At 38.0% G+C, this 26802-nt stretch overlaps 1 protein-coding gene across 1 annotated transcript in view; it reads right to left on the reverse strand.

The window, feature by feature from the left end:
* LOC122717868 overlaps positions 1-19743 on the reverse strand; it is a 57855-nt gene extending 38112 nt beyond the window's left edge. The window contains exon 1 of the mRNA XM_043942327.1: positions 19594-19743. The gene's annotated coding sequence lies outside the window, so the exon portion shown is untranslated. The remainder of the gene's footprint in view (positions 1-19593) is intronic.
* Positions 19744-26802: the final 7059 nt, after the last annotated feature.

The following is a 26802-nucleotide window of genomic DNA, read 5'->3' on the forward strand; positions in this document are numbered from 1 at the left end:
GGAGCACTTTATCGTAAATCTCGTTAAACGTTCGTTCGTTATTTATTTATTATACGTACAACGAATTTCGATTAAACGTTAATCTTTACAATAGGGAGACGTAACGTGTGTAACGTGTGTCAACGTGTGTGCGAGAAGAAACGCCATTTCCACGCTACTTAATAGCCCGTGTTACTCCCTCCAATTTGTGGCAATTTGTCGGCTGGCCGTTATTCAATATTTCGTCTGTCGATAACGCGTGCAATTGATTTCGAGATTCGAGGTATAAAACGGAAAAAATATATCGAATTTGGGAAACGCGGGCGATGTATTCGAATGTTTGCCGGAGGGGGGAGCAGAGGGGAAATTTCGGGCAAACCGTTCACGTACGCGTTGCGTGTTCTCTATAAATTGATTTTCCTGATTGCTCGTTCTTTCGCTTATGCGGCCTTTCCGCGATACTTGGGCTCTCGCGCAAAAAGAGAAATTCATTCGAATGAAATTCCACTCGGCATTGATTCGAAACCTGCGTACCTCTGCGTGTGTGTGTGTGTGGAGCGTATTCACACTTGTCCTTTGTCAAACGCGTACGACGTTTCGAGAGAAATAAGAATGAGAAGGGATGGATCATGGTGGAGGGGAGGGAGAAGAGGGAAAAGTTTCGAAAATAGCGAGATTTTATTTTGAAATCGTCGCCCGCGCGGATGTAATAACGTTCATTTCCTGCCGGATGTTAAACACGATTAAAGAGAGGAATGAAATGACACGATCGTTGAATTCTTGCTTGTTCGGCGATTAATGATAATTGGTGACTCGCTTTGCTCTTGGAATTTTAACTGGCCTCGGTGTTTCTCGTGGAATGTTGCAGGCGAACGTTTAAAAATTTAAAATTAGACATTTTCTGCCCGAAATTTATTCGTTCGCGAGGTGAACATTTCTTAAACGTTGATAGTGAGAAACTCGACTATTTTTCGTAGATATACGGTTTTACGATCGTATAAGAATTTGTTCAGCCATTATCGACTGAAATTTCTTCAAACTTTTATTCCTCGAGTATCTATATATATATATATATTTCTTCAATTTGTATTAACAATAACTTCGTTTTTCACGTGTACCGATTTTTCGTCTTATTTTTAACTTATCTTCGAATCTTTCCTCCGCGTCTCTCTTCCGCGTCGTAAAAATAAAAAAAGGAGAACAATATTTGCTCGTTAATTCTTCAAAATTATTAAATAAAAGAAATGACTGAGAAGAATTTGAATCACTTGATTCAAGAGTCACTTTCATCACTTCAATAAAGAAAGATCGCGTCGGTAAAGAAGTTTTTTCGTAAAAACTATTAATACTCTCTGTCGATAAAAAACACAAAATTCAAAATTTCAAGACTTTGGAAATATCGCATGCAACGATATTGTTAAGCATCATTAAACTATGAGTGCAATTCTATAAGAAAGGAAAATTATGAAAGCGAACCACAAGTGGAATTCGCTTTTTATAATCCGATCCGGACGACCAACCTCGCAGTTAATTAGACATTTAAACGAGGCGCGCGACGAAACGGTCGATTTTAATTACAGTGGAGTAACAAGATCGGGAATCTGCCCTTCGCCGCAGAGTCACGTGTCGTTCGTCAAGCGCGCAGGTATATTATTCCTTATAAATGTTCGCGTTGTTCTCGTATCTCGATTGGGATGCATCACTTTTTTTTTTTTCTTTCTCTTTTTCTTATGGAGTTTACTCGAAGAAGGACTTTATAAATCGTTATCCACCAGCGTGGATAAAGTCGTGAAACCCACGAGACGGTTAGTTATAATAAAACGATAAGAGCGGAAAGAGCAAAGGTAAGTTTGCTCAACTTTCGAGAAAGGCAAGCTTTTCTTTTTTCTTCTTCTTTTTTTTTTTTTTTTTATTTCGCTAAAAGATATTGACATTGACAACGAGTCAGAGGAATATTTGCAGTCTTAAGAATGTAATATCTCGTATCTCGTTTAATAATATTTTACTTCTCGTGTTGTTTCGTTTCATTATCGAAATTAACGATACGCATTCGAATATATTGTTGAAGCATTTATGATGCAGATACGATGAAAATAAGTAGATCGTCGTACTTTCCCCATCTCGATAAAAGTCAACATTAATTCTCCTGAAAGTGGCCGCATATTTTCGGTAATTGGGGGAATATCGATGGCCGCCTCTCGTTTTTTAAAACGTGTTCGGTAGTTTTAGTTATTTAAAGAAGGCACGCGAAAGGGAAATAAACGTTGATAAAACTAAAAAAAAAAAAAAAAAGAAGGCAGCGTAATTTGGAAGCAAACAATTATCAACAAAGCCAGCGTAAAAAAAAAAAAAGAAAAAAAGTAAAAAAGAGAGTAGACCGGATTTAACGAACAACGATTTTTTCCTTTTAATATATCGCGTCACAAAAAAAAAGTTTATCAAACTTTATCAGCGAGTTTTATTTATCGACAAGATTTATTTTTTTCTTTTTTTCTTTTTACCGTAGCTATATCATTTTTATCATTATTATCAATAGTTCCACCGACCACATCGTAATTGATTATTATTTATTTTCAGAATATCATACATACATATATATATATATATATATAAAACTCTTCTCAAACTATAATTTTTCGTTCAAAACGATACACCCCCACGCTTCATTTCAATCAACAGTTAAACTCCGCTTATGGAATGAAACTGCACGTAATCAATCCCCAACGATCGAGATCGATCCAATTTTAATAAATTGAAAATTTCGAATTAAACAAACATGAAGGACATTTCGTCAAACCTTTCGATTCACGATTTTCTCGCATCTGTCATCTGTCAACCGCGTGTTGTTCAACGATAATAAGGGGGAGGGGATTAAAGCGATTCGGCCGCAAGTTGGCTGATTTCAGGGCGATGGTCGTCGAATTAGGAGGTGGCCGGTGACCCGGCCATCTCCCCCGCTGGCCCGTTTTTGAATAATTCGCGTGACCCGGCCACCGTGGGTGCACCAGCACCTACCGAAAACCCAACCTCCCCCTCCTCTCTCCCTCGAGCATAGCCTCTTCCTCGCAAGTAGCCACAGTCTGTCACGCACAGACCGACCGAAAGTGAGCCTCCACGCGTCATATACGCGTTCAAAAGTTCGAAATCCTTCGAAATCGTGTCTTTCGGAATTCTAAATGCGCGTGACAATCGCCAATCGTCAATCGTGAACGAGAATTTTTTTTATTTTATATCGTGGATCCTCTTCCAGTATGGAGAATGAAACAAAATGGCGTATATTTTTTATTAGTATCAGGTAGAAATATAATTCTTGGATTTTTGAATTATTGGGTCAGGTTAGGTTATTTTAGGATTGGTAAAAATATAATTCTTGGATTTTTGGTATTCGTTATCGTATTCTCGTGGATCCTTTTCCAATATGGAAAATGGAAAGAAATGGCGTATAATTCTTGGATTTTTGGATTATTGGATAGATCAGGTTAAGTTATTTTAATATCGGTAAAAATATAATTCTTGGATTTTTGGTATTCGGTATCGTGGATTCTTTTCCAATATAGAAAATGAAAAGAAATGACGTATATTTTTATTAGTATCAAGTAGAAATATAATTCTTGGATTTTTGGATTATTGGGTAGATCAGGTTAGGTTATTTTATTTATTTTAGTATCGAAAAATATAATTTTTGGATTTTTGATATTCGGTATCATGGATCCTTTTCCAATATAGAAAATGAAAGAAAATGGCGTATATTTTTATTAGTATCAAGTAGAAATATAATTCTTGGATTTTTGGATTATTGGATAGATCAGGTTAAATTATTTTATGTGGTATCAGTAGAAATATAATTCTTAGATTTTTGGATTATTGGATAGATCAAATTAGATTATTTTGTATGGTATCGGTAAAAATATAATTCTTGGATTTTTGGTATTCGATATGGTATCCTTTTCCAATATGGAGAATGAAAAAAAAATGGCGTATATTTTTATTAGTATCAGGTAGAAATATAATTCTTAGATTTTTGGATTATTGGATAGATCAGATTAGATTATTTTATATGGTAAAAATATAATTCTTGGATTTTTGGTATTCGATATGGTATCCTTTTTCAATATGGAGAATGAAAAAAAATATTTTTATTAGGTAAAAATATAATTCTTGGATTTTTGGTATTCGTTATGGTATCCTTTTCCAATATGGAGAATGAAAAAAAATATTTTTATTAGGTAAAAATATAATTCTTGGATTTTTGGTATTAGATTGGTGACTTTTCATTTTTGGCGTTATGAAGAAATTTAGGATTTGGTAGGATCTCTTTTAATAATTTTTTTCACACTGTATCGAACGTATCGTACGTTTAAAAATGAGATTCAGGATTTTGTTGACTCATATAAACTTTTTCGTATAATTTTTGGCCACTTGTGTACGAATTAATTACAAATCGGATCGCACTTGTTTGAATTCGCGCATTCCTCACGCGTGTGGCGTGTCTCCAGCGACGCAAAATTAATTTAATTCTTCGATTAACTTCTCTTCGTGTCGTGTTACGTTGTTTGCGTACAGAAGTTTGGATCAAATCGATCGTAAGGGATGGAAAAATTATCGTGAGATATTTCAATTTTTCTATTTTATTTCTATAAAATCGAATATATTGAAGTAGATTGAATAATTCATTTTCTCAAATCGTCATCTCTCTCTTTCTCTCCCTCTTCCTATTCGATATCAAATAAAATATAACAATAGCAACGTGCACGATTGGTATCAAAGAGGAATAAATTGATTGGAATAATATTCGATACAAAATTATCTTTCCGTTTAATTTTGCGCATTTGATCGCTCCGATGAAAGATTTTAAGTGGTTAATATCGACGCCGGTTACGTGTTTCTATTTATTTAACGAGCGGTGTATAATAATGAGAGTCGGAACACGTAGACAAGTGATGGGTAACACAAACGAATGTATCGAAACCGAGGCCAGCCACGGAAGCCATTATGCCAATAACAATTTTACGTTTCTTTTTTGTTGTCGAATGAAAAATGGAACGAAGACTTCAACGAGCGGTTGAAGGAGAAACTCGTTCAAATTATATTATAACGCGGCTCGAATAGAAAGATGATTAAAAATGTTTCTAGAAACTTATCGAGCAGAAATTTGAAAGTTGAATTCTTCCAACGAAGATGGAAACAAAAAAAAAAAATATATCAAGATTAACGAATTGAGAAAAAACTTGCCAAAGAATCGCGAAATCCTATTTAGAATTTCTCTCGAAATTCTTGAAACCTAGAACGATCGTTTTTCTATCTTTTTATCTATTTTCGAAATTCTTTATAATTCAAATTGAATAATCCATCAATATTAACGATAGTGGCGAGAAGATAATTAAAAACAAAGATGCAGGAATAACTAATAAATGGTTGGAGTAAAGTACAAACACAAGAGAGATAATTGAGACGGTTTCGAGAAAATCTTCGAGCCAACAATTCAGTTGGTGTAATAAAATTCTATTAAAAAGGGATCTGGAGAAAGATAATGGACGGATACGGAGCATTGTCGACGAATTATCGCAAGAAAAATTTGTTCGAAGCCCCGAGAGCTCTTCCTGTTCCTGATTAAATTAATACAAAATCGTTTCTTTTTTTTTTTTTTTTTCATCATCCTTCACCATCCTCGCCTTCGTCTCGCGAATTTTTCCAACGCGATTGTTCGATAACGCTCACTCGTCACGCGAATGAAAAAAAAAAAGAAAATGTCTCGCGATCATGGTCGAGTTTTATATCGCAATTTTCTAGACGTCCAACACGATAACTTTTGAAACTTTATCGCCGTTTATTAATCGATGGTTGAAAAGTTCTCGATATCGGGAGTTAGAGTATCGGTTGTCGTTTAAGTGAAATTTTCATCGTATTATTTTATGCTCCTACGTGTGTGCACATTATAAATGTGAAACTTTCGACAGACGTTAAGACGCGTGGTAAGTGACACGTTGTCCGCCCTCTGATCGAATCGTTCGTTATTTGGACGACGAAAACGCCATCTTCCATCGTTTCTACGTATCAATTTTATCCGATGTTGTTGCAAAAGACATAAATTACGCGTCGTACTTTTTAACAATTTCAAAAAAGTAATCGGGAAATTTGTAATTAACGAATTCCTCCTCCGTTTAATTAATCACTCATCTAAGATTAATCTCAACAATATTTCAAAACCTTTCGAGTTTTATTTCGAGAGGGCGAGGGGGAAAAAAGTAATCGAAATTTCGTTATCTCTTCTCGGCAATTAAAAAGGGGAAGAGAAGGGATAATCGTTCGATGTTTGTAATTTAATCAAGATAACGAGCGTACCCCACACGAGAAACAATTTTAATAACGAGGACGGTCTATTATCATTTCGTGATCCCCCCTCTCGCGAAGCTCTTCCATTTCTCGGCTATAATTTATGCCGAACGCCCGTGGCGTCCCGTTCTTAAGAAGCTCGCGTAATTTTAACGAGCTCCGTGAAATTGACCTGATGATGAGTTTTCGGGTTCTTCTCCGCGAAATAACGAAGCAGCCGAATATTAGTAGAGGGCAGGCGAGTCGTTTGGCAAGCGACTTTCATCCCTGCCACCAATTTTCCACCATGGATCGCGTTTCCATATTTTGTTTGTATCGAGGGAAAAGTTTAAGAAAAAACTGAACAAAAATTCAAAATTATCTCATCCCTTTTGCGAATCTGAAGGTGCTGTTAACGAATTAATACTGTCAATCTGTTCTCTCCCGTGTTAAAAAACAGCCACTTCTCTTCAAGTAATAAATAAAAAAATAAAATTCGAGTAACGAAAGGAAAAGTTTAAGGGAGGAAAAATTATTCGTTCAAAATTATCTCATCCCTTTTGCGAATCTGAAGTTGCTGTTAACGAATTAATNCTCATCCCTTTTGCGAATCTGAAGGTGCTGTTAACGAATTAATACTGTCTTCAAGTAATAAATAAAAAAATAAAATTCGAGCAACGAAAGGAAAAGTTTAAGGGAGGAAAAATTATTCGTTCAAAATTATCTCATCCCTTTTGCGAATCTGAAGTTGCTGTTAACGAATTAATACTGTAAATCCGTTCTCTTCCGTGTAAAAAAACAGCCATTTCTCTTTAAGTAATAAATAAAATAATTAAAAATAAAATTCGAATGAAAGGAAAAGTTTAAGAGAGGAAAAATTATTCGTTCAAAATTATCTTATCCTAAATCTGAATCTCTGTTGTTGACAAATTAAATATTATCAATCTGCTCTCTCCCTTGTTACAAACGCCCACTTCTCAGACTATTAAATAAAAAAAATAAATAAAATTCTAATAAAACACTGGATGAACAATTAGAAAGACTTGTTAAGAGAGAGATTAGAACGAGGCGTGTAAATGTCATTTATATAATTCGCGAAGAAATTAACGGGCGAACAAAATGATTCCTGGAAACAGAATTTTGAAAAAAATATACCTGCACGTATAAGCAAGGAGCGTAACAATAATTCCACGTAGATTTTCACATTGACGAATGAAAGTGTACTCGAATCGTGTTCGACGCGTGTTCTTTCCTTTTCAACCGTGTCTCGAAAACTGCATCCATCTGCGTGGCCATCTGGCGCCCTGCTCGCCGATACGCCCTTACGTACGAAAACCATACCAAGATAAAAGGCGCGAGAAATTGTCGCGGGTTTATAAACGTCGGTTTAAAAGAACAAACGAACCGGCTCCGTCCTCCATTAAACCAACCTTCTCCTCCCGTGTTTCTGCCGTATTTTTGCCGTATTTTTGCCGGGGATAATGCGCGGAAACATGGGGATACCTTACGGCCATCGTTGGGCGGAACCGTTTCCCTTTTTCCGCCCCGTTTCGATATTTAATGGGGTGGAAAATCGCGACGTTTTTCACCGCTTTAAACCGCGCGCTTTTCATCCGCTTTTCTCGTGTGGCGAGCGTCTCGTCCTCGTCGTTTCAGGGAGAGACGATTGCTCGAGAAAGGGGTGAAACTCGAAACTTGTACACGCCGTTTACAATTATTGGCAACTTTTCGAAATGACGAAGAAACGAGAGTTCGATTCCCTATGAGAGAAAATGCGAAGGAAAAATTCGTAAATGCGAGAAAAATTTTGATAGCTGTTGATCGTATCCGGCACAGCGGCCCCTGGATGCATGCTATCCGACCAGACTAGACGTCGCGTTCGTGTCATTGTCTTTATTGTGCAGGGACAATAATCGTGATTTCCCACGTGTCGTTATCTTTCTACACCTCGAACTGTCTCTCTGTCCATCCTATCTTTATCCTCTGAGAAAGAATTTCGCGAATGGATCGAGGGAAGGGCGAGCTCTCTACGATATTTCATTTCTCTTTGCTTGGAAAGGAAATTTGATTGGGGGAGGGCGTGTTAAAAGTTGAAATTTCGAGGAGTACAGTTTCAATTATTCAGAATAGGATATTTTAGATTCTGAAATCATCCAGATCAGATATTAATAAACGTATCTATAGAGATTTCAATTGTATTATAAGAAATAGGTCGATTAAATCTTCGACTTGATCTTGTGCTTTCAAGATCGAGCATTTGCTTGATCTTAACCCACGAAAATAGAGTTTTCCCCACTGCATCCCTTGCAACTTTCAACTTTGAGCTTGCTAATAGAGCAAATAGCTTTCAGCCTCCTCCTCCTAGAAGGAAATAGAGTTTTTCGAGCATTCGACTCGACATTCACTCGTATTCAAAAGTCAAGCGTTCACTTGATACATTTTCTTTCTTTTCTTTTTTTTTTTTCCTTTCTTCGCGAAAATGAAAGCCGATCCATTCGTATCCACGCACGATAAAAAGAAAAAGAAAGAAAAATCCAATCGACGCGAACTTTTCAAAACTTCGGTCCAATATTCCCAAAAGATTTCGCACCGCGTGCTCATTCGCATCCCGTGGAAAAGTAAATTTCAATCTCGGTTGTGTGTACAACTCGGTGGATGCCTCTCTTCTCGAATTTCAAGCTTCCTCAACTCGGCGTTCTTCAACCCGAAAACATGGCGACGATGGCCACAGGCGGCCTTGACTCCACGAACAGCCGCTCCCTTTCGGGCAAAAGAGCGCTGGTATTATCTTTCGAGAGAACGGAGAAACCGATATTTTCCTGACGTTTTCAAAAACAACTTTTTGATCACAAGATAGATTTACTCTTTGTATCGTTGTGTGAAATTATCGAGGAGTTGCAGACAGACGTTTCGTAAATCGCGGCTATTAAAAGTTTATGGGGTTGCAAGTTTATGGAGTTAATTAATCCCTCCTCGTTTCATGGGGGAGGGATACTTTAGCGTTTTCATTGAAATTCTTTTCGAAAAGAAAGAAAGAAAGGAATTCGTTTGAGAAAGAAGTAGATAAATTGCTTTCAAATTTCTATTAAGAGTATAACAATTCAAATTCTTTTTTTATATAATTCTTTTTTTATTTTTCCAGCTCCACCCTTTTTTATGTTTCCTTCACGATTAATTTAAAATTCATCGAACGCAAGTGGAAATTATTTTACGTCTTATTAAATTTGGCGAATGGGCGAATTTATCGATAAAATTTTTAATCCGCCAAAGTACAAATTTTATTAAATACTACAAAAAGTGAAGAGAATAAAATTCCACGTGGCGAAACTTGGTCATGGAGAAAATCCCTAGGCTCAATAATCTCAAAAAAATAATCGTCGACGAAAGCTTGCATGAATTCGGGCACGGAAGCTTGAGCAAACCTCGTGAAAAGTTAAACTGCGGAATGTGAACCGTGGCCGTAAGAATCTCGAAGAAGAGAAGACAGTCGCTCCGAGAATTCGATTCGTTCGGTTTAATCGGCCACCTGTCCCCAGCTTTTCCACGGCGCGCAACTTCCTTTCAACTTTATTCCTCGGCATTTATTCAGTGGCACGACCCTCTTCGATGCTTCCCCCCCTCCTTCTCTTCCTCCCTTTCTTTCTCTCTTGAATGCTTGAAGCGTGGGGTAATTAGTAGTGGCTACCACCGAGCCACTTCCACGACCTACTTCGCGCTCCCGAAAAGATAAATAAATAAGATCCTTTCCTTCCTCCTCTTTTTTCTCCCTCCCTTCCTCCCCTCTCCACTCTTTCTCTTTCTCTCCTTTTTCTAATAAACTGGGACGGGGAGAAGATAGTAGCGCGATCAACGAGTATTATATATATATATATATATCGACGAGAATCGATACTTGAATCGAACTCATTGTGGTGTTCAAGGTGAAACGATTGCGTAAAATGCGTGGAGAGAATCGGGAGATAAATTTCGACCAGCCACGCGATTTGTTTGAAAGTGGAAATGGCTTCGAACGAGCCACTTCGATACCTGGAATTGGAAGAATCGTAATCGCGATTTAAACATTTTAAACTTATTTAAAAAAATTCTACGAGTCAAAAATCGATTTCTTCAGCAACGTGATTCGATCATCAAAAAAAATTTAATCGAGGAAATTGTACAAAAATAATTTTTAATCCGTATATTGTTTGTTTAAGAAGGAAAGGAATTCAATTTGACTTGAAAGCCGTGTTAAGAAGGGAATGGGACATTTACTTTACTGTCACGATCCATCATCATCGATCACGATTGACAACCGTTGCTTGTTTCTGTTCGCCTAGATCATCGATATACGAGACTTGTGGATATACGAGGCGAAATAACGAATTTACTCAAGGGTGGGGATGGGAGGGGAAGAATTTCAGCGGGGTAAAATAAGGGGGAGGGACGAGAGGGGGCGGGTGGGTAAAGACAAATAATTAAGACGCTCCTTTAATATTTGGAATAGAATGGAAGCGTGGATGCATTAATTAAAATTCCGCCCAACCACCCACACGAGCCGGCCAAGTCTTGGAACTCCCTCCGGGAGATCGAGTCCAATTCACTTAAAAGGACCACCCCCTGCTTTATGAGCCTTCCTCCCACCCTCCTCTCTTCCTCTCCTCCTTCTTTTTTTTTCACGTCGCGTGCGTCTTTGTCCAACTTGGAAAGTGTGTGTATGTGTGTGTGTGTGTGTGTGTGTGTGTATGCGTGTATTATTTATCAGAAGTCGAGCGTGTTCGAGTTTTTTCTACGCGTTTTTCAACGAATTTATAGGATTCTCTCGCCTCTCCCTTGAGCTTTTTCGCGTTAAATTCTTGGTCATTGAATTGCGAGAATCTTTTTTTCTATGTTTCTTGCTAAGAAAAGAAACGAAGAAACGCAATTTGTGAGATAAGGTATTGTCTTTGGAAATTTTGCCGACTTTAATAACGGGATGTATGATATATTGATAGATACTTTTGCTTTTAGGATTAAAGAAATTACGGATTCATGGATGGAATTGATCGTTTTTGGGGATTATACTTGGAAAAAGAAATAAAATGAAAAGGAAAATCCATTCAAAAATTAAATGGAATCGTTTAATTAATAATAGAAATAATTGGAACGGATCGTGTTAAAATCAATTGGAGGCACAAAAGGGTTCGAAAATTTCCAAAAGGCCTGTCCACAGATTTTTCCCGGCCGGCTTTTCATCTGATTCCTCTGTTTCTCCCTACCTTTGTCAGGCGTGCCTAATTTCCTTTCGCACACGCTCGCCAATTTGCCACTTAATCAAACGGCCGGCTAAAAAGGCCGGCTAATTAGACAAGCAGTCGAAAGAGCCGCATCTACTTTGACACGTGTATCGAACTAGGCCAGCCAGGGGGGTTGTGTCGTAGCAAAGTTTCGAATGTAACTTTCCTCGTCTCCTCTGATAATTAAATTTCGAATGATTTACGTGACTGCGAGGCATGATCAAATTTTCAAGAACCGAACAATGCACTGGATCAGATTTTTCACCATTTCACGTTCTCCTCTCAATTATCCCCCCTCCCCTTCTTTTTCTTTTTTTTTTTAAGGAAACTTTTTTTCATTTTCTTATAAACTTTTTTCCTTTTCTTTCTTTATCTTTATTTTCTGATCGCGAATATGTGTTGGTTCAAGTATTATATATACATATATTTAAATTTACTAGTACTTTTATTGTTTTTTTTTTTTAATTTATTAATGAATTTAGGAGATTAGATTACGAAACTTAAACTTTTTTGATAGCGAGAATAATGTAAATTCTGGAGAGAAAGTAATGTTGAATCTAAGAAATCTAAAGTTGTAGAACTCGTCTCGATTTATTTACGCGTATTTTTAAAGTTTAATTTTAAATTTTAAAATTTAAAATTTTTTTTTAACCAACTTTAAATTTTAAGTCGGATTGAATTAAATAAATGAAAATCGTTACTTGTTTCGCCTCTTTTTTCGTCGAGTGTTGTGAAAAATACGGGGAAAAGTTTGGGGGGAGAGTGAAAAGTGATGGGCCGAAACGAAGACAAAACTCGTCCGAATATGTATCTCGAGATATATTAGTTTGGAATTCTCGAGAAGTTTTCTCGGTCTCTTCCAGGTATCGTGCAATATTTAGCGTCTTATCCCTCTGTCGTCAATTTTTGAAAGCGTAATATCTTGTTTGGAAGAATAGGGCGGTTTTTCAGATGGATCTCGTTACGGAGATAAAGGGATGGCAAACTCTGCTCCCCGAAGGTAGCGGAGCCAAAATTCGAAGGATCGATCGTTGTCCAAACATTCCTTGTAAGCTGTCCCCGACTTTACACGACACGGCAAACACGTGGCGTCGACGTGACGTAAACAACGGGGACGCGAATTCACCGTGCACTATTAAGCTTCATTTTCACTGACAGAATCGTGTCGATGCATCCCACGTTACACCGCAAGTACGTTAACTATCCATTCGATCGTCATTCATCCGTCAATTTTAATTTCAGAATCGAACTCGTTACTCGCGCTCGCCCATTATCCCAACCAATGGGTGAAATCTGACGAACCAGTGACCGATATATTATTGTATTTTGAGAAATTATATCTCCTAAGAAATTCAGTGAAATGAAGATTATTTAGAATTTTACCCGAGAATCGAGATACGATATATTTGCGTCGAACCGAGATGAAAATATTTTCACGAAGATGCGATAAAAATTTCGAACAAATTTTTCACGTATGGAGTAGAGATATATGGGATGTAATTGAAAATGATTTTACGTTTGATTTTTTTTCTTTTTTTCTTCTTTCTTTAGAAGATCTCTGGAGAAATTGTAGAAGAAAAATAACGTCGAGTTATTTGGGATAAAAATAAATGAGGGAACCCACCCACGAGATGGTCCATCGATGATCATTCTTATGAAATGACCATACGTGCAAAAAATTTCGAAATGTCTTTGTTAGAGAAGAAGAGGTTTTTCTTGGATAAAGTCGAGCGTTTCCAACAGCCATCTTGGACTCGTGTCATCTTAGAGTAAGTTAAATTATCGTCGTTATTTATCTCTATTTTTTTTTTCCTTTCTTTGGAATTTCTTTCTAAAAAATTCCACACAACTTGCGCGTTTTTTTATAATCGATCATAAAAATTATTTTCGTTATAATTTTGTTTAGAGATACGCGTTCCAATTGAATCTGATCACACTGTAATTAAGATAATAATTCGGTCACGATTCAAAATACCGTGTCAATATCAATTTTATCAAAATGTACAGAGAGCATCTTGCTCGATACGAAACGAAGCACGCTACGATAAGTGAATATCATTCGAAATATTTTTCCCCTCGCGTTTAACGTAAGTTTACACTTGTGTTGCTTGTTTCAATTATTTTAAATGAAACTAATTTGATTATTTTTTTTCTTCACGACGAAAAATAAAGCGAAATGGAATAGCATTCTCAATTTTCTAAATCGGTTCCATTCTCTCTGAATCTTAAGAAAGCTCGAAACTCGAGAAATTTGCTCCGATCTAGGTCTAGCTTAATCAAATATGAGTTCGCGCCAATTCTTTCTCGATTAAATTTACAGTACTAATTTAGCCCCCCCTCCCTCCCCTTCTTAATTTTTATTTTTCCATATTACCTAGTATAAATTATGTCCAACTTAATTAACGCGGCACAATAAATGTTTTCCTTCCTGCTCTTATTTTTTTTTTTTTTTTCAATGGAGTACACTTATTAATTGAGACATACCACAGGAATCGAAATCGACGTTTCTCGTAATTGAGATGTTTCCATCTTTGTCCAACACTTATATAATTTTCATAATTTCCAATTTCCTTGTTAACGATAATAAAACGATACAGTTTATTAGCATTTATAAACGATACTGCATCGAATCTCGAGTCGAATCGAAAGAGTCGATATCGATTTCACGAGAGAGAAATTAAGAATTTGCTCTCGACATTGATTTGATCCACGTTTATTTATCATCGTTTTAAGACCAATCTTTTTTTCCACCGCATTTCACTCCTCTTATTTTTTATTGTACTTTTTCTTTTTTTTTTTTTTATTTTCAATTTAAGCCAGGTTTAAGTCCAACTTATATTACCTCAGGATCCCGAAACGCGTTAAATCGCGCGCAACGAAGGAGAGGTATTCCTTTTCATTACGCGTTCCTGCACCTATCTACTTTCTTTTACCATCTTTCTCTCCCTCTCTCTCTCTCTCTGGTCGTAATTCATCGGACGAGGCACGGCTTTAATGCATTCGAAAGTCTTCCTCGCGGAAAAATATAACCGTGGCGAATCCCCGAGGGAGCGGAATTAAGCCGGAGGAAAACACATTATGGGTAGAATATTCCGTATATATTCACGATCCATGGAAATTCCGCCGCGAGTTTTCCAGGTCACCGGTCGCGAAAAAGATCGAAGATCGCTCCGGATTCGTCGGATTCGATAAATCGATGTAATATTATATAACCGAAATATAGGAAAGATAATAATTTTAGAGTTGAAGTGTACGACTCGGACGGGGAAATGAATTTTCGTTCGATTACGAAGAACGAAGAAAGTCTGTGCAAGTTCGTGCAAATCCGATGAAAATGAAAATCATTTGAGATACATATTAGCGAAAGAAAATATAATATAGAATCGAAATTATTCGAACATTAATCTCAGAAAATCTCTAGAGAGATTTTTTTTTTCTTTTTTTTTTATATCCGCGTTTTTAAAGAGTTTAAAAAGTTTAGAGGGGGATCCGCGTAACGATTTCGAAATGTTCGAATTTTATCCACGGAGGAAGGATATATTCGTTTATATTATGTAAAAGTGTGCATTCAATCCTTCTTTTGCTAAACAAAACGTGAATATTATGAAATATATATGTATATGAAATATGATAACGCTTTGGTGCATCTCTCTTTTTCTCTTTCTTCTTCTTCCTTTTCTTTTTTTATTTTATTTTATTTTATTTTATTTTACAGAGCGAAAAGCCAAGTAGCGAAAAATAAAGGTATTTTTAATAAAGGCTAACTTTTTAATTCGAAAGAAAAATATTTAGATTGGAAATATTGTATTTGTTATGAATTGAAGGTGACGTTTCCAAGTGATGCAAATCATTTATAAACTTCCGCGAGTATCATCAAATTATTGATACAATTATTGATTAAATTAACTCAATCGCGTCAAACGATAAATATTAATTTCCATTCCAAACCGCAACTCGCCTATCGAAAATCTTCCATACATTTTTCCATCGTATTATTACGACCGATGGATCCAATCCAACACAATCACCAACACACGTCGAATTTTCCTTTTCTAAAATATATACTCACTGTATGTATAAGGAAAAGTAAAAAAGTAAAAAAGAAAATTGCAAAAAAATTCGCAAAAACTTTTGTTGTGTGAATTCCCACCAATGCGCCTCGACAATGTTTTCTATACATAGGGAAGAGACAAAAGAAGTAACAAACGAGTTTCTGTAAATTTCAATCCCTCCCAACCTCCCCCAACCCTTAACCACCGAACAACAGACAAACGTTCACTCGTCGCCAATCCGTGGACAAAGGGGGCGAACTAATAACCGTGAATCGATTTGGAAAATCGCAGGCAACAAGAAGGCACGAAACGAGCATGGGGGGGGGGGCGCCAGTAGTTCGATCGACCGTTTAGAAGAACCCGAACCCCTCCCCTTCCCTCCCCCTCGTATCGATGATGGGGAGGACAGGGAACGCTGACCGTTGCGAGTTTCCGGGCGAAATTGAAATTGTTCCCCGATGAATCGACCTCTCTATCGGGTCAGAATCGAGCCTAACTAACTTGTGAAACGAAAACGCGGGAGGGGAGGGGAGGGGAGGCGCGAGGAACGAAATGAAACGGCTGAAGAGCCGTTTGGAGCGCGGTAGAAATTGCTCTCTCTCTCTCTCTCTCTCTCTTCACCTGAGGAGGAAAGCGGCGGCTCTTCCCCTCCCCTCTTCCCTGTTTCCCAACATTTTCAACGGCGTCTCGAGCCGAGAAGCGACGTGATTAATTACGATACCGCTTTATACGAAGCTGCTTCCTGCTTCGTTCGATTGCCACTTGGCTTCCTTTCTCTCTCTCTCTCTCTCTCTCTCTCTGTTTTTCTTTTTCCTAGGCGGTTAAAAATTGTCGTGCTCCTCGACGTCTGGGTGGTGGATTCTGACTTTTCTCTCTCTTTCTCTCTGTCTAATGAAGTTGAATCACATCATCCATCCGGGTCGGGATTTTTGATGGAGAATGATGGAGGTTCGATTCGTGGGTAGTTGATTTTAGTGGTTAGGGTGTAAGCTAGGGGTAATTATAATGGACGGTGGTGGAGGGTGATGTTTGTTTAGAATTTTTTCTTTAAATTAATATTTTTTTTTGTTGCAGGTTTGTTTGAACAGAATTGAATTTCAATGTAAAAAGTAAAGGGAGAGGGGAGATTGTTTGAGATACAAAAATGTTAAAACAGGTGATAGAAACTGGGGAATTTGAATATTTTTAGAAATTGATTAATGGAGCTTCTTAAAACTCTTGGGTTGTGCGAAGAAGGGTAAGAAAATTTATTACGTTATTAGATCAAACTTGATATTCGAATTTAATAGTCAAATCATTTTGAACTTTTAATATGGATAATTAATTTCCAATTTTAATCTTTAACGTTTAAGGATTTCAGGTTTGATATAATAAAGATAATATAATAAGTTTAAAGCAAGTGAAGCTATAAACTCGACCTAAACTCGATATTTCTTACAGAATTAATAAATCAAGAGTTTAGAATTTTGCAGATCTGATAAAGTAATAAATTACATAGCAAATTCAATAAACCAACTATCTTACTAATCTACTTGATCCTTCCATTCCTTCCATGAATTTTCCCTCGCAATTTAATCGCTCATCTCAATTTCGAATTTCTCTCTCGTCGAAATATTACTCTCCAATCAATCATCATATCCACAAGGTATGAGGTTAAATAAAACGTATTAAACCTCCCCCAAAGAGGTTCTCGAAATTCTCGAAACTTAATCTTTCAGATATCATCCCCGAACTTCCCCTTCCGAAATTACAACGTTACTCGATACATCGATGTTATCCGCGAATTCTTCGCGACCCACTTTCCCATCCGCCGATTCGCGAAAAAACCAATAATTAAACAATGCGGGATATAAAATGGGATTGGAAAAGTATACGAAAACGTTTTCAATTATGATTTTCATTGGAAGAATGGCTGGTTACAAAGAAAACGGTGGATGAACGAAGGAGGGAAGTTGAAAGACGGAAATCGTTCGAGAAAAGTTTCTTCCGTCTCTTTCTTCCGAAATTTTCTCTCTTCCTCTCTCTCTCTCTCTCTCTCTCTCTCTCTCTCTCTCTCTCTCTCTCTCTCTCTCTCTCTCTATCTCTCTCTCCCTTTGCGCCAAATCGCGCGATATTAATTCAAGTTTCGCGTATCCTCTCAAGAATTAATTAGAATCGTACAAAATGGCGGGAATCGTGGCAACACACGTTCACATTACTATCCAGCATTCCTGTGTAGAAACGAGGCCAAGAGGAGATTCTACATCCTAAATTATGAATATTTAAATCCATTTCCGCAATTCGCAACTCGCGTGAAAAAAAAGGAATACAATTTACTTTAAAAAAGAAAATAATAATAATAATAATACATCAAAAGATACGCGTGCAAAGTTTACTCGAAAAAAATAAGAAAGAATTGTCGAAAGGCGAGCGATATCCTTTCGCAAATAAGAAGTGGACGATGTTTAGTTTTATTTGTGCAAAAAATTATACGCGAAAAAATTTTTGCACGTGGATGTGTATCTTTGATATTACGTCACTAGTTTTTTTAATTCCAAAAAATTATTGAAAAATCTATCGTCAGATAGATATCCTTTTGGATATTGATGCATATTGTTTCTCGATATTTCACGTGAATGTGACACACAAAAGAATTCGATAGATATTGCGAATCGGCGATTTTCTTATCTATCATCACTCTCTTCGAATATTCGTTTGTCTTTTGTCGAGACGAACGATATCGCCACCGTTTTATTGTCACGTTTATCGACCCATAAACCTCGCAAAACCGTCTATGAATTTTAGCAGCACTTTCTTTCTCTCTCCTTCTTCTTTTTTGCCAAAATATAATTGGAAATGGAATCACATCCCATCTGATCGAGGGATTATATTTGTCACAACAAATTATCGACACACGGTAAATAGATTCGAGCGGAATAATTGAATGATGTATAATTGATTCAAAAATTAAACTAAGAAAAATATAATAAGCATATAATTACGAGCTAGGTGATTTCGAAACGACGGGATTAATTAAAAAGTATGGCGCACAAAGTGTGTATCAACTCGATTTCAAGCGGGTTAAACATAGATTAAATATCTTGAAAAATTCTGAAGTTTAATTAAATGTTTAATGCGCGCAAAGTCAATTTCGCTTCCATCGTTAACGAATACAGCGTCGTCCCACTTTGTCATTAATATTAATCGAATCGTTTCGCCAGTTTCGATTTCGACAGGCGAAAAAAAATTTTCGTGTCCGAAATCTCGCGGAAGGAAATATTCAAGGTTTCGCGCGTGAAAAAAAAGAAAAAAGACGCGTCGAGACGCGTGTCGCACGAACGAACGGCACGAAATTAAAGGAAGGAGGGGGAGATTAACGGGCCAATTATCAAGCCACCCGATAAATGATTTTTAATCGATTCCACGAGGAACGGCGGAGGGTGGATTCGGGGGCGTGATTCGTTGGCGCGGGGACGGAAATCAATTTCCCTCCAAAACTACGGGGGGATCGCAATCTACGCTCTTTCATCAACCCTCCTATGAATCTAATTAAATCGGTCCCTTGGCGAAAGATTCCACGCTCGAGTAACCGGCAAAATTAAAAGGGGAAGGGAAAAAACGTCTTAATTATTTTTTCCACAACTGCGATTCTTAAACCATCTTTCGTATTACGAGTATTGAATCGAAGATTTAAAAAGAAAATCTTACCACGTATACCAATATACATATATATATACATATATATATATATATATATATATATATATATATATATATNACTCGACGTGTACGAATCCCCAGAGAACCTCGATTTTGGAATCGATCTCGAAAAAAAAAGAAAAAAAGAAAAAAAGAAAAAGGATCCCTGGACAAAAGATACAAAAGAGAAGATGCACGATATATAAGATAAACGGGGTGAGGGGGCACGTTGCACACGCGGTCCATGAAAACAAATATTGGTGAAATTCGAGCGGATCTCTCTTAGATCTATCTATCTATCTATCTATCTATCTATCTACCTTGCGTCGATCGTGGCGGGCCTCTCCGATCGGGACCATCGAACGCGGGAATCCACTTCCTTTCCACTCCCCTCCTCTCTCCTCTCTCTCTCTCTCTCTCTCCTCTCCTCTCCTCTCCTCTCTCTTTCTCTCTCTCTCTCTCTTTCTTTCTCTCTCTCTCTCCTCCCCTTTTTTTTTTTCTTTCCCTTCTTCCCCTTGGGAGGAGGGGGCCGGAAACACGGAACACGGAAAATGTGCACACGGGGCCGACACGTGAACAACCACGGCCGAATGGCGCGACTGAACTCGGCTGAACCGTGTCGGAGCTTGACTCGACACCGAAGAGTTTCGGGCCGGCGCTCTCGTTCGCTGAAAAGGGGGTGGCGGCGCAACTGGGGTTCCTCGCGAGGAGGGAACGGTCGGGGGGAGGGAGGGTGGTGGTGGGAGGAGAGGGAAGTGGAAGAGCGAGAATGAAACCGCGGTTTCGGGGAGGAGAGGCGAGAAGGGAGGGGAGGGCAGAAGGAAATGGTGCGATAAAGGGAAGAAGTTGAGGGGGGTGGGAGGGAGGGAGGGAGGGAGGGAGGGAGGGAGGGACGAGAGGATTCGATGCGCGCACAAGGTGTTGCGGATCGTGTGGGCGAGTGGGGAATGAATGAAATGGGGAAAGGGGGAGGGGAGGGGAATTTGTTGTTGACAGGGGGAGAAAGTGAAAGGAGGGAAAGGATGGATGAAATATTGTTGTTGTTGGTGGTGGCGAGAGGATGGATGGATGGATGGTGGAGGAAGAATGGAAAGGATGAAAAGTGATAAAAAAGGAGATGTAATTCGATCGAAGTGGATGAAGGAAGTGGATCTGAGGATGGGGGTGTTGCCTTGGTGTTATTGCATCGGTGGAAGAGAGAGAATGGGAAGGAGAGTAGATGGATGCGGAGATGAGTGAATAAAAAGTGGAAATGTATCGCGACCAAAGGTGGATACGAAAATGAAACGGGGGAATATTGTCATCGATGCACGTCAATAACGGAAAAGATAGATATAGATAAAGGTAATGAATCGGAATGGGGCGAATAAAAATGCAAAATAGAATTTTGGAATGTTAGTAAAACTCGATGAGGCGAGCGAATAAAAAAGCGAAGAAATGGAATGGAATGGAAATATATATATATATATATTTAAAAGAAAGAATACGAGAAGAGACGAAAGAAAATATTGTTGTCAATGCACTTGGATAGACGCAGAGATGAGTGGATAGAATGGAAGAGCAGGGACGAGGAGATGTGAAGTGCAATGTACGTAGGAAGGAAATAATATGGGATCGAGGAGGGCGATATTTTCCGAGCAGCTTTTCCGAAGCTGGATGGAAAACAACGTGGGAGCGAGGATAACGAAGTGCAAGGGAAACAAAGGTTGGGTGGTTGGAAGGAACAACACGATCGGTGGATTAGGTGTGCGCGTCGATTTATTAACTGTGCGTTGCCGCGCATCTCGGGATTCTACGTCCTCGACGACGGAGTTTTCGATGAAAGTTCGCCGACACGACACGACGATCGTTCCTAGAGAACGTGATCGTAATTATGGAAACACAACGTGCCAGATGTTGCGCTGTTGATTGAAAATTTCGTTTTTTTTTTTTTTTAATTTATTCTTTTGAAACGATTCTTTTCAAAGAGGTTATCGTATTTTTACACGTAATGCAATAATTTTTATTAAACACGTGGTCTCGAAGTAACATTTGCACAGAGCTTTCGATGCGTTATAGCTACGGAATTATCAGCGGTGACACAGAGAGGACATTTGTATTCGGCTTGAGCGATGATCCTTTCGTAAGCTATATCGTATGCACGTCATTCTACTCTGGAAATTGCATAGGAAGGCAAGAATGTGACCCGACGATATGAAAAAAAATTATGATGCAGAAATTTGTAATTTTTTCACGGTTTGAACGGATTCAGATTTTTAATTTTGAATAATTAATTTTGGAACGTATATTATATATATATATATAATAATCTATTTCGAAATTTCGATCTTAATAATAGATCAGAGCCAATATTTTGTTACTACGTGGATATGAAACGTGAACTTTGTCGTTTCGCTGACGTCAAATGAAATTTTAATAGATACAACGAGAACATTACGAAGTAAAGTTCTGTACATTTTATGGAACAAACGATGCGACATTTACGAAAAATAAATAATCTAGAGTGGATCTTTTCAATTACATAATTTCATCGGATAAATCCAAAGAGGAGTATATCCTAATTGCTATGAAAAACCAGATGTAAAAAAATCTTGAATCTTCAAAGAGGGCGAAGATGTTTTTAATCCAATCAAAAAAAATATGCTCCTTTAATTCCTTTAATATCAATCTTTTGAACCCTGACTTCCCCAAGATGATCGTCGACCGTTTTTTCCTCCTCTTATCTTCGATGTCGAAGAATCAATTTCTAATTAAATTCGTCGAAACTTCGATCAAGAAATGCTTCTTTTCTCGAACAAAGAAATTCCACACAAAATTCGGATTAAAAATTCGATTCGATTTCACGCGACGAAAAACGTGTATAACGAGAAAGCGTGCTAAAAGATTCAATCCAAATAATCGCGAAAATATCGGCTCGAGATCCGTTTCGAGGACGAAAAAGATCTGATTCTGTCTACGCGATGACTGTCTACGACTTCCCCGCAAGAAGATTCCGGACGGCTCGAGTGGCCGATTGATTAAAATTCCCACTTATTATAAAATTCCATGTGAATTTTTAATGAGAGAAGCGGGGAGAGAGGGGGAGGGGAGGTCTGCGAACCAACCCTCTGATCGCTGCTCGCGAGTAGCGCTATCGGTTTTCGAGATGATGCTCGAGAAAGGAAGTTGGAGGAAGGGCGAAGAAGAAGGGTGCTCGACTCTTTTTTGTTCTCGATGAATGCTCTCTCCCAGAGAACGGGTAAGCTCGCGAATCTTTCTTTCGCGTAGAATCAGAATCCTGTCAAAGAGGGTTGATAAATGGAAGAATTGAAGGGAGGAGGATGTGTGATCCGGCAATTGATAAAGAATTATAGGAAGGATGATCGTGCATTTATAATCGATAGTAAGAACAAAGACTATCGATATCTGGTAAACGGAAGAGTAAATCAGGTTTCGAAAAAAAATTTTGAATATATAATGGCCGTCTGGATGATTCGTGGATGACACGCGGATTTTTAAATACGAGTATAAGCATGGAAACGAGAGGACGTCGATAATTTATAACGAAGCGTTTCGCGATATATCAGCAAAAATGCAATTCTCAATTGACGATCGATTGGCTCTCGTCACGTTATAAATTTCCGTTTCCCGCCAATGCTGGTCCAATGTTAAAAATCCACCGTTAATATACAACGCGATGTCAAAAGTCCTATCATGTCCAAACTTTTTTCGCGATAAATCCTGGAAAATTCAATTCAAACCTGTCGAAAACAAGATATCGTCGATCACGAAACAGTCACGAAATTTATCAAAATTGCCCTCCTTTTAATCATCGTTTCGTTCGTCAGAGGAATTTAGATCCCTCCCCCCTTTCAATTCTATTGCCTTTGTGACTAAGAGAAGATTTTGGGTGAATTGATATCCTAAAAGATTAAGATCTCTGTCTTTTAGCCTCAAGGCTTCAAGACAAAAAAACATGAAAAAAGAGACTTTTCTACAATTCAAATAACATCGATAAAAAGATAATTCTCGTCCAATTTTCTATTCCATCTTTATGCATTCTCTAACCTTTATTATTCCAATATATAAGATAGATACTCTAGGTTAGGTGGCGTTAACTCTATCTTTATTCAAAAACGAAATTTTCAACTTTAGATACCTTAGATACCTTAAAAAAAAGTATCTAAATTTTATTCAGGATTTTAAAAAAATCGTAACTCATTGCCATATCATTTAAAAGAACAAATTTCTTTCTTACAAATACAACTTTTAACCTAATCAAAAACAAAATCTCCTTTCACTCCTTCCAACTTTAAATACCTTTCAAAGCTCGATGTATTTGTTCTACAATTCAAACGGTATCTAAATTTTGCTCAGGATCCTAGAAAAATTAACTCGCTATTATTTCCACATCATTCAGAAGAACAATCTCTTTCTTACAACTTCTAACCTTTATTCTAGCGTTTAAGACACGGACCCACCAGATGGCGTTCCTACCGACTTCCTGTCCACTATCGTATCCAAAACAAAATCTCCTTTCACTCCTTCCAACTTTAAATACCTTTCAAAGCTCGATGTATTTGTTCTACAATTCAAACGGTATCTAAATTTTGCTCAGGATCCTAGAAAAATTAACTCGCTATTATTCTCACATCATTCAGAAGAACAATCTCTTTCTTACAACTCTTCTAACCTTTATTCTAGCGTTTAAGACACGGACCCACCAGATGGCGTTTCTGCCAACTTCCTGTCCACTGTCGTATTGCAAAACAAAATCTCCTTTCATTCTTTCCAACTTTAAATACCGTTCAACGTATTCGCATTTTCTCGACGCGAAAGCGGAGGAAGAAATCGAAAATAAAAAAGAAAAAAGCAGGAGAGCAGATTAACTTAAAGAAGAGTTTTCGATCGCTCTCGAAACACGATCCACCTGCTCGATTACCCTCGGAATTAATGTATGAATTGAGTACACGCGGGATCCGCGTTGGGGGTGTCCGCGTCTCACCCTCTGCCCGCGCTGCCCTATATTCCCCCAGCCTCGTTCGAACATCGGCCCATTGACCTTTCCACGGCTCGGACGAGGAGGGGGGAGGCGTGGGAAATTCGCGGATCTCGCCATAAACGACGAGACGAGAGAGGAAGGTGGACTCGCCGCGATGAAACTGCGAAGCAAAGGATCGATCTTATTAATTACGACAAGCCGGAAGAGCACTCTGGGACCAAGCAAGCTTCTTCCGCCCACTCGATCCCTTTCCATCCTCTCTATACGCGTAACGAAATTCACCACGATGGCAGAAAATATTTCGCGCAACGGCAGAGTTGCTCGTTCGAGTACTTTTGTTTTTAAGTACGTGTGTGAAAAGATATATTTTACTCGAGAAAGTTAAATATTCACGAATAGAAGATGTGACGATCGATTTTACGAGAGAAAGAAGAATTGGCTTGCGAGACTGAGAATTTGTCTCAGTTGAAAAATGTAAAATACGTATTTATTTGTATTGTATTATGAAAAAGTTTACATTGATCGACGATTCCACGTTACACGTTATCGATCAAATTTCGCCTTCTGAAAATCAACGAAGATCTGTCGTCAAAATCAAACAAAATTTTATTCGAACGAAGTGAAACGGTGCAAATATATGCACCGCAAATTTTCGATCGATGAGGAAAAAAGAAAAGAAAAACGCGAACTTTTTCTTGGATTTGAAAAATTTTGTCCAATCGATGCAACATATAAACATCAAAAAAAAAAAAAAAAAAAAGAAAGCCACTGTCACAACAAATTCCTTTTTTTTCCGCCTTTAATCTACATCGAAGGCAAGAATCGACAGAGCATTTCGACTCGCTTTGTGAGAGAGGGAAGGAGAATAAGATGATTTTTAAAGGGCACGTGGATAAAGAATCTCTAGGATTGCATTTCCTTAGAAATTTCCAAGTCTGTTTATTCTCCTATAGCAGATCCCCGTTGTGCCGTGGAAAAAAATTTCGAATCCATGTTTTATAAAAATATGCAACGAAAAGGGCTCGAAGGAAAGGAGGAAAAATTCAATGTTTGCAAAATCACATCGCGTAACTTTTTGCTTTATCAAAGATATCGAGATTCCCCTACAAAGTTACGCTCGATCGAATTTAAAATTTCTTCTTCGTGAAATGATTTTTCTCGCGAAACTTACACCTTGCTCGAGGTCATTTATGAATTCTGAAAGGCACCGAGTCGCTGAACAGGCTCGTGCCCGGCTATTAATTTTCTCTCTCTTTCTCTCTCTCTTTCGCTCTTGCTCTGTAAATAAGCAACGCAGAGATTTTTTTAATTAAAACGTGCGGGCTTTCTAATTAAAAAAAGCGCTCATTCATCGATTCGCGCCGACTCGTCTTGAGATTTTTTTTTTTTTTTCATTCGCGACTAAAGAGATACTCTGAATGGAAAAACAAAAAAAAAAAAAAANAAAAAAAAAAAAAGAAAAGAAAAAGAAAAAAGAAGAAGAGAAAGAAAAAGAGAGAGAAGAGATGAGAAAGATAGTCGCGGCATCCTTTGAAAAACACAATTCAAACGATCTTGAACTAACTTGGAAAGTTGGGCGCGAGAAATGTGTTAAATTTTCCGTGAGAAATTTTGTGATGAAATTTCAATTCCCGACTTAATCTTTGGGTATCGTCCAAGTTGTTCGCAATATAGAAACGTGACACGTTTGTTTGCAATGAAATAGAATGTCTCTCATGAGGAGTGGCCTTAATACTCTGCAAGTGATATAAGTCAACGTATACGTCTACCTTTTGATAAACTAAAGTTTTTATCCTGTCGCGTTTACGGCATAAAAATTCTTTCTCTTATTAAACAACTATTACGTTACAAGACAAGAACACGCAATAAATTAAATCGTATTACATTGAATAAATAATAAATTTTTGTAATAAAATTATCCAGTTAAAAATGAAAGGAGCTAGCCGTTAGAAAATGTCAAGGAAAAAATTAAGTAAGGAGAGAAGAAAAGTTTTCTCTAAGATACAGTACACTGTGATTAAACTTAATTCCAAGCATCGCGTGAAAAACTAACAATCTCGAACAATAAACTCTCCTCCTGATATATATATATATATACACACCCAGTCTGCTTTAAATTAAACCAACACAAATCATTTAAATTAGCAACGCAGAAGTTGCGAGAAAGACCTTGTATCTTTTTTCATTCTCGAAGGAAGAAAAAAGCGCGAAATTGGGCGAGGGAGCGCGTGGGGACAAAAGACACGAGGAAGGGAACGGAGGCGAAGGGTAAGCGTCTCTTTTCCACCGAGGGAAGGGATAGCGGGTTCGCGGAGCGTCGGCCAGAGGGCGGTGGATCTCCAACAACATGGCCGCCTAACCAGCCGACACACCGTTGCAACTCTCCACCAAGTTGACCAGTCGTATTTCGTGGAAACGAGGGAATTCGCACGGGGAAGCCGACGACACCTCGATCTCGTGAGTAGCCACGCATTTTCCACCATTATTCTCCACCCCCCGTTCTCGATTAATCCCTGCGAATGCGAGGATCTCGGTAAATGCGTCTCGA

Source organism: Apis laboriosa, unplaced genomic scaffold (genome assembly GCF_014066325.1).
Source record: "Apis laboriosa isolate Shangri-la unplaced genomic scaffold, ASM1406632v1 scaffold5_cov152, whole genome shotgun sequence".
In the NCBI taxonomy this organism is placed as follows: domain Eukaryota; kingdom Metazoa; phylum Arthropoda; class Insecta; order Hymenoptera; family Apidae; genus Apis; species Apis laboriosa.